Consider the following 13,431-nt stretch of genomic DNA (forward strand, 5'->3'; position numbering starts at 1 on the left):
ATCTGGTGTAAGCTCTACATACACATTCCTATAAACCATATTTTCACATTAGTCATGTTGTATAGAAGAATTAGAACGAATGGGAGGAACTGTGAGAAAGGAAAACAAAACCTAAAGTAAACAGTCTGCTTCCATCTGCATTCTGACTCCAGAGTTCTTTCTCTGGATGTGGATAACATTTTCCATCCTGAGTCCTTTGGAATTGTTCTAGGTCCTTGCATTGTTGAGATGGGCTAAGTCTATCAATGTCAGTCATTGCACTGTGGCTATTAATATGTACTAAGTTCTCCTGGCTCTGCTCACTTCTCTCGGCATCAGTTCATTGTAGCCTCTCCATGTTTTTTTGAAGTCCTCCTGTTCATCATTTCTTATAGCACAATAATATTCCATTACATTCATACACTATAGCTTTTCATTCCCCAATTGATGGACATCCCCTCAATTTCCAGTTCTTGGCTACCACAAAAAGAGCTGCTGTAAATATTTTTGTGCATGTGGGTGCTTTTTCCATTTTTATGATTTCTCTGGGATACAGCCCTAGAAGTGGTATTGCTGGGTCAAAAGGTATGCACAGATTTATCATTCTTTGGCATAGTTTCAAATTGTTCTCCAGAATGGTTGGATCAGCTCACAACTCCACCAACAGTGAATTAGTGTTCCAACTTTCCCACATCTTCTCCAATATTTATCATTTTCTTGTTTTTTCATGTTAGCTAATCTGATAGATGTGATGTAGTACCTCAGAGTTGTTATGATTTGCATTTCTCTAATCAATAGTTATTTAGAGCATTTTTTCATATGACTATAGATAGCTTTAATTTCTTCCTCTGAAAACTACCTGTTCATATCCTTTGCATACTTATCAATTAGGGAATGACTTGCGTTCTTGTAAATTTGACTCAGTTCCCTATATATTTTAGAAATGAGGCCTTTATCAGAGATGCTAGTTGTAAAAATTCTTTCCCAGTTTTCTTCTTCCCTCCTAATCATGGTTGAATTGGCTTTGTGCAAACACTTTGCAATTTAATGTAATCAAAATTAACCATTTTGCATTTCATAATGTTCTCTATCTCTTATTTGGTCATAAATTCCTCCATTCTCTATAAATCTGACAGATAAACTATTTCTTGCTCCCCTAACTTGTTTATAGTATCAGCCTTTTTATCTAAATCATGTACACATTTGGACTTTATTTTGGTATATGGTATAAGATGTTGGTCTATGCCCAGTTTCTGCCATACTGGAAAGTAGTGTTTTAATAAAAAAAAATGTTCAACAAGCCAGCAATATAGCATAATGGAAAAAAGTACTGGTTCTGGAATTGGAAGACCTGCATTCAAATATTACTTCTGATACTTTAAAAGTTATATGACCCTGGGCAAACCCTTGGGTTTCATGTTCCTCATATGTCAAATGAGCAGGTTGAACTATAATAATACAATATCATTATTATGAGATCCCCTCATAATGTCATAAGATCATAAATCTATGATCCTTTACAAGAACAAATATAAGATAGTAATTTGGGAATAGGGGAAATCCAAATGGAAAGAATATTAGCAGAACATGCCAAATCAGACACCTACTCATTCTACATTCACTTGGGATAATAACTCTATTGGACAGCCTGGGATGGGAGTGGAGAACCTCAAGGCCTCAATTCTGGTCCTCAATCCAAGATTCAGTCAAAGGGTCACACCTGAGGACCTAGAGGGCCACCCCTGCCTGAAAGATTAGTACCATTTCCCCTGCTGGATTACATAATAATCACAAAAAACATTTGCTCAATGCTTACTATGTGCCAGACGTTGGGCTAATCCCTGGCAATAAAAATGCAAGCAAAAAGACTGTTCTTGCCCCCAAAGAACTCCCATTCAAGGCAGGGAAGACAATGTATACAAGGGAGCGGAAGAGCAGGAGGAAAGGAGAGAAGGTCTGGGCATAACATAGGAGCAGAGCGAGGAGTGAGAAATGAGGAGTGAGCACGACCAGTGGGCATTTGGGCACTTGCTCCAAGCAGAGGTTGCAGGAGAAACTGGACCAAGGAGAAGAGGCAGAGTTCAGATAAAGAAGGCTGCTTGGAGTCTAGAGGAGAGGAACCAGGATAGGCGTGAAAGCTATGTCGTTAGCTAATCATTGAGCAGCAGTAAGTGCTACAGAAATCTCTTGTCCCAGAGTTTGCAATAGTCTACTCTTTTCATTAGAGAAAAAACAATGTGCCCACCATCAATTTTCCCGCTAGAGTCTAATATTTCTCAGATAAGATTTTCGGTGCCTTTCATCCGTAGGTAGAGGGGCCATTCCATGAACATTTCAAGAAACTGTTTGGTCTGTATGTTGTCATAGCCAAGGTGCCTGATAACTTTATAGACCAGCAAAACAGCTGCTACAAAAAATTATCCTATGGAAGCTGTCTCATTGTGTTGGCCGCCGCTCCACTGCCCTTGGCATAATTTCTAGGAACATTTAAGAATACAACTCCTGGTGATAGGGCTTTACCGTTTATAAAGCTCTTTACTAAAAAAAAAAATCTGTGGAGTGGTGTTGTAATGCAAGTATTATTAAAAACCATTTTATAAATGAGGAAAGTGGTGAAGTAATTTTCTCAAGGTTCTACTTTTTCCAGTATGACACATACTACTTTTGCTAGCAAAACTTTATTGCCAAGGCCTAGAATAGATACAGGGAAGCTGGAGTTACAAGAACTGAGTCTAAATCTCAGCTCTGCTACTGACTACAAGTGTGACCTTACCCCTTACTTAATTTCTCTGGGTCTCAGTTTCCTCATCTGTAAAAGAAAGGGCTTCCAGAAGATTTCTGAGGTACCTTCCTGCACTAAATTTTTGATCCTGTGGTGTTATGATCAGCGAAGTATAACTATCTCTAATAACTCTCTTGTAGTCCAAAAATTTCCCCAGAAACAGAGGAGCGAAGTCACCAGATGACATATTTCACTTTTACCCTTCAAGATGATCTCAATTACTTTCTAAGTCAGAGTGAAGCAAAGACAGCTTTGGAGTGAGCAGACCCAGATGTCTTTTTTCCATACAAACTGATGTTTAACAAGCCTCTCCCACCTTGTTCTTGTGAAGTTGATTTTTTTAAACCCAGATATAAGATTTTTTTATATTGATCCCTATTCATTTTCATCTTAGCCTCTAGCCTAATATTTGTTGGGATCTTGACCGTCACCAATCTTTTAATTACTTTTCCAGGTTTATTTCATATGCAGGATGCCATCTACGCCTTTGTCCACTAATACAAAAACGTTAAGCAATGTAACTATTTGGACCACGTGAACTATGTAATGGACTATAAATCCATTGAATAAAAAGAGTTTTCATTTTTTCCCTTTCTTAGGGGATAAGTTTATAAATACATATACAAAGTAGGGCCCACATGATTCTGAGGTTGCGTATACATATATATATATATATATATATATATATATATATATATATATATATATATATATATATATATATATATATACATATATATGTATATATATATATATGTAGATAGATAGATATATAAGGACTATGGAACAGAGGAAAGAAGCAAGAAATGTCACCATTCTACAGGGAGGTAAAGAAGGATATGGTTCGAGAAAAGGCCATTCCATTTGTCAGTTTAGAGATCAAGATGGGGAAGGGAGGAGCTCATGATCAGTACAGGAGTGATGGCCTGGGAAAGAACTGAGAAGCAGAAGGATCTGAAGTAACTGTGAGGAAAAAGAGCAGGGTTGGGAGACACAAAAGACAGGGGCAGGTGGAACGACCACAAATTGTTTTCCAGAATTGCTGTGCCCACTCACTACTCCATCGATAGTGCATTAGTAGGTGCTTTCCCACAGCTCCTGTGACTTTTATAGTTCCCCTTTTTTTTAATCTTCCTGGCCAACCTGATGAGTACGATATTGAGCTCAGAACTGCTTTCATTTGCATTTCTCTAATCATTACTCATTTGGAGCATTTTTTAAAATATGACTTATTTTAAATATGACGGATTTCCAGGGTTGCTTTCATTGAGAAACCTATTCAAATTCTTAGACTATTTATCAGTTGGAGGATAGCTCTTAATGTTAAAAATTTAATTTAGTTCTCTCATAATATGGAAATGAAACCTTTGTCAAAGAAACTTGTTGCAAAGATTATTTTGTCCCAGTTAACGGCTTCACTTCTAATTTGACCTTTATTGGATTTGTTTCTGCAAAATATTTGAAGTTTAATGTAATCAAAATTTGTCATTTTGTCTTTTATAATCTTCTCCATTTCTTGTTTTGTCATGAGTTCTTCATCTGTCCACAGATCTGAAGGGTAATTTCTTCCATTTCTCTAATCTGTTTATTATGTGACCTTTTCTATCTTGGCTTAGATCCATTTAGAGCCGATCTTGGTGAAAGATAGAAGTTTCATTTTCCTCATTGGTAGGATGTGGAAATTTGGCCACATTATCTTTTTCAAAAAATAAATCATATTACTAGAATTCATCCCAGGATCCTTTCCACCTCCCTTTGCTCCCAAGACCTGTCCTATGTAATAATATTTTTTTCAAAAAGAGAGAGAAGAAGAAAATTAGCAAATCCAACGAACACATGGAAAATTCTGAAAATATATGCAGTGTACCATAGCTGTAAATTTCCCACCTTCTCAAGAGAGTGGAATGGAAATGGTTTCAAATTTCACTTTTTTGGGACTGTGGTCATTCTTTGAAATTTTGAAACCCTTACTATTGATGTTTTGTGGTTATTCTGTCCATTTCTGTTTTTGAAGCTATTGTGTACATTCATTTCTTGACTGTGACTATTTTACTCTGCATTAGATTAGTAGAAAAATTTCCATGTTTCTGTGTATTCATCATATTTGTTATTTCTTACACAACACAATTTGTTTAGCCATTCCCCAATGGATGAAAATTTATTTCATTTCCAATTCTTTGCTACCACAAAAAGTGCTGCAATAAATATTTTAGCGTACGGGGAAATCTTTTTCTTATCATTGTTCTTTTTGAGGTAAAAAATTCTAGCAGTAGGATCCCTGGGTCAAAGGACATGGGTATTTTAATCACCTTATTTGCATATTCCACATTGCATTCTAAAACAGTTGTACTAATTCCTAGCTCCACTAACAATGAACTAACATGCCTGTCTTTCCACATTCCCTCCAACATTGACTATTACCATTTTTTGTCATCATAGCCAATTTATTAGATCTAAGGTGCAACCTCAAGGTTGCTTTGATTTGTATTAATCTTATCGCTCGTTATTTTGAGCATTCTTCCAAATTATTGTTAATGGTTGGCAATTTTTATAAGAACTATTTGTTAATATCCTTTTACCACTTATCTATTTATCTGTCGGAGAATAGCTTCTGTTAAAAAATACATACATATGCATATGTGTACATATATATGTAAACATATATTATGTATAAGTATATAAGTACATACATACATAATACATATAATATCTGTGTATCTTGGATTCCAAACTCATATCTGAGAAATCTGATGAATTTTGCCCATTCAGTTGTTTAAATTATTATCATAGAAGCATTGATTTTATTTGTACAGAAGCATTGATTTTATTGGTGCAGAATCTTTTTAGTTTCTCATAATCAAAGTAATTTTTATCTTTTGTTACCTCTATCCATTGTTTTATTATTAATACATCCTCTACCATATAGCTATGAAAAGCATATGCTCTGACTCTCTTCTAATTTTTTGTGATGTGATCTTAAGGTCACATATCCACTTAGAATTTATTATGAAATACATTATAAGATGTTGATCTAAGCTTAATTTCTGCCAGACAGTTTTTCAGTTTTCCCAGAAATTTGTTTTTTTTTTTTTTTAAAATAAGTAGGGAGTTTTTTCTTAAGTCATTTACATTTTCTGGTTTATTATATTCTCCGTTAATGAGTTCCATTTTTTCTGTTTCTCCTTTGTCTCGTCTTCCATTGATCTACTTTTCTATTTTTAGTCAATACCAGATGGTCATGATGATGGCTGCTTTATGATAGAATGAGGTCTTGGAACACTATTCCTCCTCATCCCTTACCTTTTTATTTTATTATTTCACCTGATAGTCTGGATCTTTTGTTTCTCCATATGACTTTTCTTATTTTATTGAGTCCTTTAAAGTATCTCTTCAGTAGTTTTATTGGTATAACATTAAAACTATAAATTAACTTTGGTCATTGTCATTTTTATCATATCAGCACAATCAAACCATGAGCATAGCTATTTCTCCAGTTATTTAAGTTATTCTTTATTTTTTTAAAGAACGTTTTATATTTGAATCTGTACAAGACTTTTGTGCGCTGTTAGATTGATTCCAAGATGTTTGATGTGTCTTGTAGATATTTGAAATGGCATTTCCGTTTCGATTGCTGCCTCTTGAATTTGGTTTCCTGTATATAGAAATGCTGTTGATTCTTGTGGGTTGATTTTGTAGTTCACAAGTGTATTGAAACAATCAAGTGTCTCAATTAGTGTATTTGCTGGCTCCTCTCATCAGTAAATAAGGATAGTTTTATGTCTTTGTCGACTTTCATAATGTCTTTCTCTTGTCTTGTTACTATGACTGTTATTTCTAAAACCATATAAAATAAAAGTTGTGAGAGTGGATATCTTTGCTTTAATTCCTGTTTTATTCTGCTTTATTGTGAAAGCCTCTAATGTATCGCCATTGCCTTTGATGCTTGCTCTTGATTTTAGGTACTGTTTAAGGTATCAGGAAATTCCCTTTGTGCTGATACTTTATAGAAATTTTAGCATGAATGAACGTTGCATTTTGTCAAAGGCTTTCCATATTAATTCAGATAATATATTGTTTGATGATTTTATTTTTAGCAAAATTATTACATTAATAACCATCCTTTCATTCCTCGTAAAAATTTTATTTGCTTGTAATGAATTGCTGTCGTCTTTTTGACACCATATTTGTTACAGTTTTTGTAATTTACAATTACAGTTATTAATGATTGTGATTTATGACTCTCTTTCTATGCTTTATTTTTGCCTGGTTTAACGATCAGGATCATATTTGTTTTGTAAGAGGAGGCTGGTAGAATGCTTTCTTTCCCAGTTTTTGAGACTAACGTGTGTAATATTTGGTGCTAATTGTTTTTTAAAAGAACAGGAGCAGGAGCTTCCCTGCAGTGTGGTAGTTCCTCACGGCTACTTCTTTTTCCTTTTCTGATGTTGGATTATCTGAGATCGCCACTTGGTCTGTGAGTTTGGGCATTTTATGTATTTGAAGCTACTCATCTATTTCTCTGGTGTTTTCAGAATTGTTGGCACACAGCTCTGCGTGTTGCTTCTGAGCATTTTTTTTTATTTCTCCTAGTTTTGCTGTCATTTCACCTTGTACATTTCACCGTGTACATTTGCTTTTGATTCATTTGTCTTTCTGTCCTCTCCTTTTTAATCAGGCTGGCAAAAGGTTTATCAAGTTTGGTAATCTTGTAAAAGAAATAGCTTTCAGTTCTGTTTATCATTTCCATAGTGCTTTTAGTATCCAGTTTATCTCTTTCTCCTGTACTCTTCATTATCTGCTCTTTTGTACATATTTTGAGTTCATTTGTTGGCTTTCTAGCTTTTAAAATTCATTTTTCAGTTCATTAATCCTCTTCTTTTCTATTTTGCTCATTTGGGTTTATAGGGATTTAACTTTTCCCAAGTGTTGCTTTAACTGCATCCTCAAAATGTGGATGTATTGTTTCATCATATGATTTTCTTTTATATCATGATTGTTTCTAGGATTTGTTCTTTGACCTTCTCTTTAATTGCCCTACATTATCTAAGGCCTCTTTTGGCTCTAACCTTCCATGATCTCTCACTACGATTTTTTTCCTTTTAAAAAAAATCCAAATAGGATTTATATTTGAACATAATGTACATCCTAACAGACAAATTATTTTAATGACGTGATAACAGCCATTTCTCTGGAAGATCTGCAGTACATTTTTTAAATGATTTATTATAAACTTAATATTACAAATCAGTGCAGCCAGTTAAACTTGCTTTGCAACTATTTACATTTAAATAAATGAATTTCGACACAGCAAATGTCATAACAACTTCCCAGTCACTCTCTCAGTTACCATTTAGATTCTTTGTCCATTCGTTCCAAATTAACTTTTCTTCTTATATGGTCATAGTCAGTGAACTCTATTCTTCTGGTTCACTGGTTTCTTCACTTTGCATTATTTCCTAAAGGTCTTTTCATATTTGTATATTTCTTTTGCCTATTTTAATTACATTATAATATTCCATTATATCCATCTACCACAATTTATTTAGCCATTCCCCTTTGTTGGGCTTTTAGGTTGTTTCCAATTCTTGACATTTAGAAATAATGCTTTTATAAAATCTTTTCACCACAATTATTTAGAAGAATCAACTTTACCCAACTCATTCTGTCCATCCGCATTCTACCAACTACCACCAGTCTGACCACAGGAAAGCCTTTTAAAGTCCTCCTCCATTTCTTCATCTGTAAAATGAGGTGGTAGGCTTAGAGTCCATCAGAAGACCCTTTTTGCCTGTGACTGCATAGCTGATAAACGTGTGAGGTGGGAGAGGAACCCAAAGCTCAGAAGTCCCAACTTGGCCCTTCATACGCTATACCTCATTACATTTAGGAGTTGAGAAAGGCAGAGTGTTAAAGATGGATAGCAGAGAAGGGAAACCATGAATACAAAGATGGAAGACATGCAACAGAAATTTTTCAGCCTGAAGAACATAGGGTCATGAAGTGATTTTCTCATGAGCTCATAGAAAGCCAGCACCATTTCCTATATTTCTTTTGATCTCCCCCCACAGCATCTAACTGAGCTGCACTAGCAATGTGCTGAGTGCGAAAGAGGCCCTCGCTGAGTCCTTGGGGAGTTGAACTGATCAAAAGGATGTTCATTCATCTCCCTTCACAACTGTGAGGAATTAGAGCATTTCTCCACAGAAACCACTGAGTCCTCTAAACTAAATAGGCATAATTAGTGCCAAAGAGAATGATTGTGAAAGAAAATAAATTAATGGAGAAACAATATTGGCCTCTTCTTTTTCTATGCTTTTTTCCTTAAAGCCACCTATTCAGGCTCAACCTTATCATGTCAAAAAATGCCTCATTTTCCTTCTCGATTCCATTAAAAAAGTTCAGTAAACTTTATAATAGTAACGTATTTACATAGGACTTTATAGTTTACAAAGCATTATAACTCATTATCTCAGTGGATCCCACAGTAACTCTAACAGGTAAATAGTGCAAATAATATTATTCTCATTTTACAGATAAGAAAACTGAAGTCCATAGAGGTTAAGCAACTTACCCAATGTCAAACAGCCAGTATGTTTCGGTCAGGATTTGAACCCATATCCTATGACCCTCCTCAACATCCCTGACCTCATGTGTTTCTTGTTCCACTGTGCTAATTCAAGTATCCAATCCAAATCAAGTTTGCTTTTTGTTTTTTTTTTTTTTTTTACCAGTTTTTCATTCTTCACAGTCTGTCCCCGCGAAGATGCTCACAAGTGAGTCCTTGTCTAAGCCATCTGAAATTAGAGGGCAGATCTATAGCACATGTCAAATTTCTACCTCAGGCCTTTCTGACCTTCCACTTTGCCTTGGAGGAGTGGTTATTGAAGCACTGGGCATAGAAAACTGAGGCCGAGGTAGGAGAAAGCTGGGGTAAGGAGTAACAATGCAGAGAAGTAATATTCATTTTTCTAAGAAAGAAAGCAAGAAACTTTGGTAGGAAAAGTTTAGTCTCACCATAAAGGCAGCACATCTCATAAATTATATTGTAATTTTAATCCATTAAAGCTCAAGCTAAACTGCATGCATTAAAGTTTTAGCCTTAGTAGCTTTAAATTACATTAGGATTTTGAGGACACCCTCTATTTGATGCTTACTAGTGCCATTAAACAGCAATTTTGATATCGTTGTGTCTAATTTTGTTATAGTTTTTAAACAACAATACTTTTCACATTTACTAAGAGTCTTATCTGCCCAAAGACTCTCCGAGTCAGGCTCGTAAGAGGGTAATTTTGAAGTTTCAAGGCTATAATTTGAGGAAAATAAATAGAAGTTACATGATATAATGGAAAGTATATTGGATTAAGAAGGTAGCAGATTGTACTCCCAGATCTCCCACTTATCAATTGCCAGACCTTGGATAAGTCACTTAACCTCTGAGCCTCAGTTTTCTCCTCTGTAAAACACAAAGGTTGGGCTAGATAATTTCTCGGGCTCTTTCCCCACTCTGAAGTTCATCTTGGTAAAAGACAAAATTGTCATAGGTTTTATAGATTCATAAACATAACTAAAGATGCAATAATATAACTTCCTGTTCCATCGCATTTATTTCGAAAGAAGTTAAGTTACTACCACTAAACTTAACACAAATATGTCTTGCAATAATCTACAGGGTATAGATAGTGTCAATTTGGTAGAAGCAGTAAACACCAATCATCAATTAACAGCCCCGCATATCAAAAAGCATTTATTAAGTGCTGGCTATGGGCTAGGCTATTTAGGGAATAAAAATACAAAGAAATAAAAATAAATAAAATAGAAATATAGATAGATATGCACATATATGCATATATGTATATATATGATATGTGTGTGTATATATGTATGTATATGTCTGTGTATGTATATAGATACAGATAGTTAAGGAAGACAAGGAAGGAGGAGAGGATCTAGACAACTTATCTAGGAAGTATGTCATGTTTCAACATGCATTTTACTCCAGTCTGAGCCCCATGGGTTCATGTCAGGACCAGGAATGTCCTAGAAACTCTGCTGCCAATGTGTATCATTTCCCTGTCTGAGGGACTCTGTGGGACAGAAGGCATTTCTTGTGTTCCTCTTTTGGAAGGAACAGAAAAGATCTCTTACAGAAGGTAGGATTTGAACAGACTTCAAGGTAGGTAGGGAAGTCAAAAGACAAAGATAACTAGAAGGAAGGAAGAAAACACTCCAGGCATGCAAAACAGTGAGAAGGCAAAGGCATTGAGAGATGGTCTCCAGTGTGCGAAATAGCAAGGAGTCCAGTGGCACTGGATCTTAGAGTATGTAAGGGAAGTAAAGTATAAAAAGACAAGAAATTTAGGAAGGGGCCAAGGAGGGAAGAGATTTAGAAGCCAGAGGATTTTAAATTTGATCTCAGAGGCAATAGGAAGCCATTAGGCTTAAATAGGAACAGCTAAGTGGTGCAGTGGTCTGGAGTTCAAATCTGGTCTCAGACCAGATTTGTATGACCCTGGGCAAGTTACTTAAGCCTGTTTGCCTCAGTTTCCTCATATGTAAAATGAGCTAAAGAAAGAAATGACAAACCACTCCAGTATTTTTGCCAGGACAACCCCATATGGGGTCAAGAAAAGTCAAACAGAACTCAAAAACAACAGGCATAAGCAGATGAGGAACGTTGTCAGATCAGTCCTTGGAAAATCACTTTGGCAGCTGAGATCACTTTGGAGTGGAGTAAGGAGAGAGAAGTGCTAATACCTCTAAGATTGCTTTCCCTTTATGTTGTATATACATAGCTGTTTGCATGTTATCTCCTCCGTGAGATGGCAAAATCCTTGCAGGCAGGGACTGTTTTTACATTTCTGTACTGTAGGGCCCAACACAGAGCAGACACTTAATCAATGCTGGTTGACTGACTGTAGAGTTCCAGATGTCTTCATGGTAAATACTGGAGGTCTTCCTTAGGTCAGTCTGACATTTTAAAATCCCTTGGCATACGTACATCAAGTCATTTATAAAGGTGAAAGCCTTAGGAAATGAGAGACAATTTGTCACACATTTTGTTAGGCATTTTCCTGTTGTAGGATTGTTCAGGTGAGTGACTTTTCAAAAATGTATCAAAACCATATTCCAAACAAATTCATTTTTAAAAAAATTATTAATTTGAAATATCTATATTTCTTAAGTATGAAACAATTATCAGTAATAACTGAGTTTTACGTAACATTTTAGGGTTTGCAAATGTTTCTTTGCAGCCAGTCTATTAGATACTCAAAGTGCTCTTACGTTACCTGTTTCACAGATGGGGAGACGGAGACTCAGGTTAGGGAATGAGCCAGGTCATGTGACTAATACGTGTCAGAGCCAGCAGGGAGACCCGGGCCTCCTGGCTCCAAGGTCTAAGTTGGTTCCCACTACGCCACACTGCTTCTAATTAATTTATTATTTTTTGATTCTAAAATCATTTGCAGAATTGGGCTTATTAATAGTAATGGTTGATTTAAGAGCTCACATTTACAAGATCTTTTAAGAAGTACAAAGGACTTACTTCCTCACAGGTCGTATCAGAAAAACTCCTGTTTGGAGAAATTCTCAAAACTTAATTATTCACATTAACATAATAACGTCTAACAGTTCAATTTGGTTCCCAGGGACTAAAGTATGTATATGCCACAAATGAACACATTTCAAGTGATTATTATTTAATTGAATCAATGTCAGAGGAAAAAAAGGGCACAAATGATATGTTCTACTTGGGAACCACCTTCCCGGGGGGGCCAGTGATCTGCCTTAAATGTGGATTTGACCATGTCACTCCCTATTCAGTAAACCCTGGCAACTTCCTTTTGCCTCTAGACTAAAATATAACCTCCTCTGTTGGCCTTTGAATGTCCTTCACAACCTGATTTCACCTACCTCTCCAACCTCATTATAGGTTGTTCCCTTTCCTACACTCTACAGTCTAGCCAAACTAGCCTTTTCTGTGTTTATCACCCAAGACTCCGTCTCCCATCTCCATTCTTTTACACTAGCCATCCTTCATGCCTGGAACGTACTCTTTCCCTACCTCTCCTTCATAAACTTTCTCATTTTCTTTCCAGAAACAGCTAAAACATCACCTTTACATCATCCTTCCTGATCCTCCCAATTGCAAGTGCTTTCTCTCCCTCTCTTATATTTAACTGTATTAAATTCATTTTTAGTTATTCGGTATGTAGTCTGTACATCTATTTTGTACACATTTCAACGTGTACCTATTGGCCAACAGAATATAAGATCCTTGAGGGGAGGAGGAGGGAGAGTAAAAAAGTAGCTAAAAGAAGTTATAATAATGACTGTAAATTTTAATATATAGTAAGATCTCATTCATCAACAGTTCTCAGTTCTTTGAAATTTCACTATATCCTTTAGTTACTCAGCCAGTCATTCAAAGACCAAATAACTGAAAGGTTGGAGGTTCTTCATTTCTAGGCATCAAAATCACCTTATGATGTTATTCCAGAATCAGTCTATCCCAGACCACATAAATCTGTGCCTCTGCCTCTGGGAAACAGGAATCTGGAAGGATCTTCCAAATTTAATTACTGCTAAGGGTCAAATTGCTACTACAATTTAGTAGTAGAGACTAAATCTCTTTTTAAAGGAATCTTGAAATAGGATTTTTTAAAATGTTG

General features: G+C 35.7%; 1 protein-coding gene and 1 pseudogene across 1 annotated transcript in view; both read left to right on the forward strand.

The window, feature by feature from the left end:
* The window catches only part of FAM227B (family with sequence similarity 227 member B), a 335,873-nt gene that overhangs the window by 206,050 nt on the left and 116,392 nt on the right, over positions 1–13,431 (forward strand). The gene's annotated exons all lie outside the window — the stretch shown is intronic.
* Positions 9,525–13,431, forward strand: part of LOC140513139 (inorganic pyrophosphatase pseudogene) — a 42,933-nt pseudogene continuing 39,026 nt past the window's right edge.

This window comes from Notamacropus eugenii, chromosome 7, assembly GCF_028372415.1.
Source record: "Notamacropus eugenii isolate mMacEug1 chromosome 7, mMacEug1.pri_v2, whole genome shotgun sequence".
In the NCBI taxonomy this organism is placed as follows: domain Eukaryota; kingdom Metazoa; phylum Chordata; class Mammalia; order Diprotodontia; family Macropodidae; genus Notamacropus; species Notamacropus eugenii.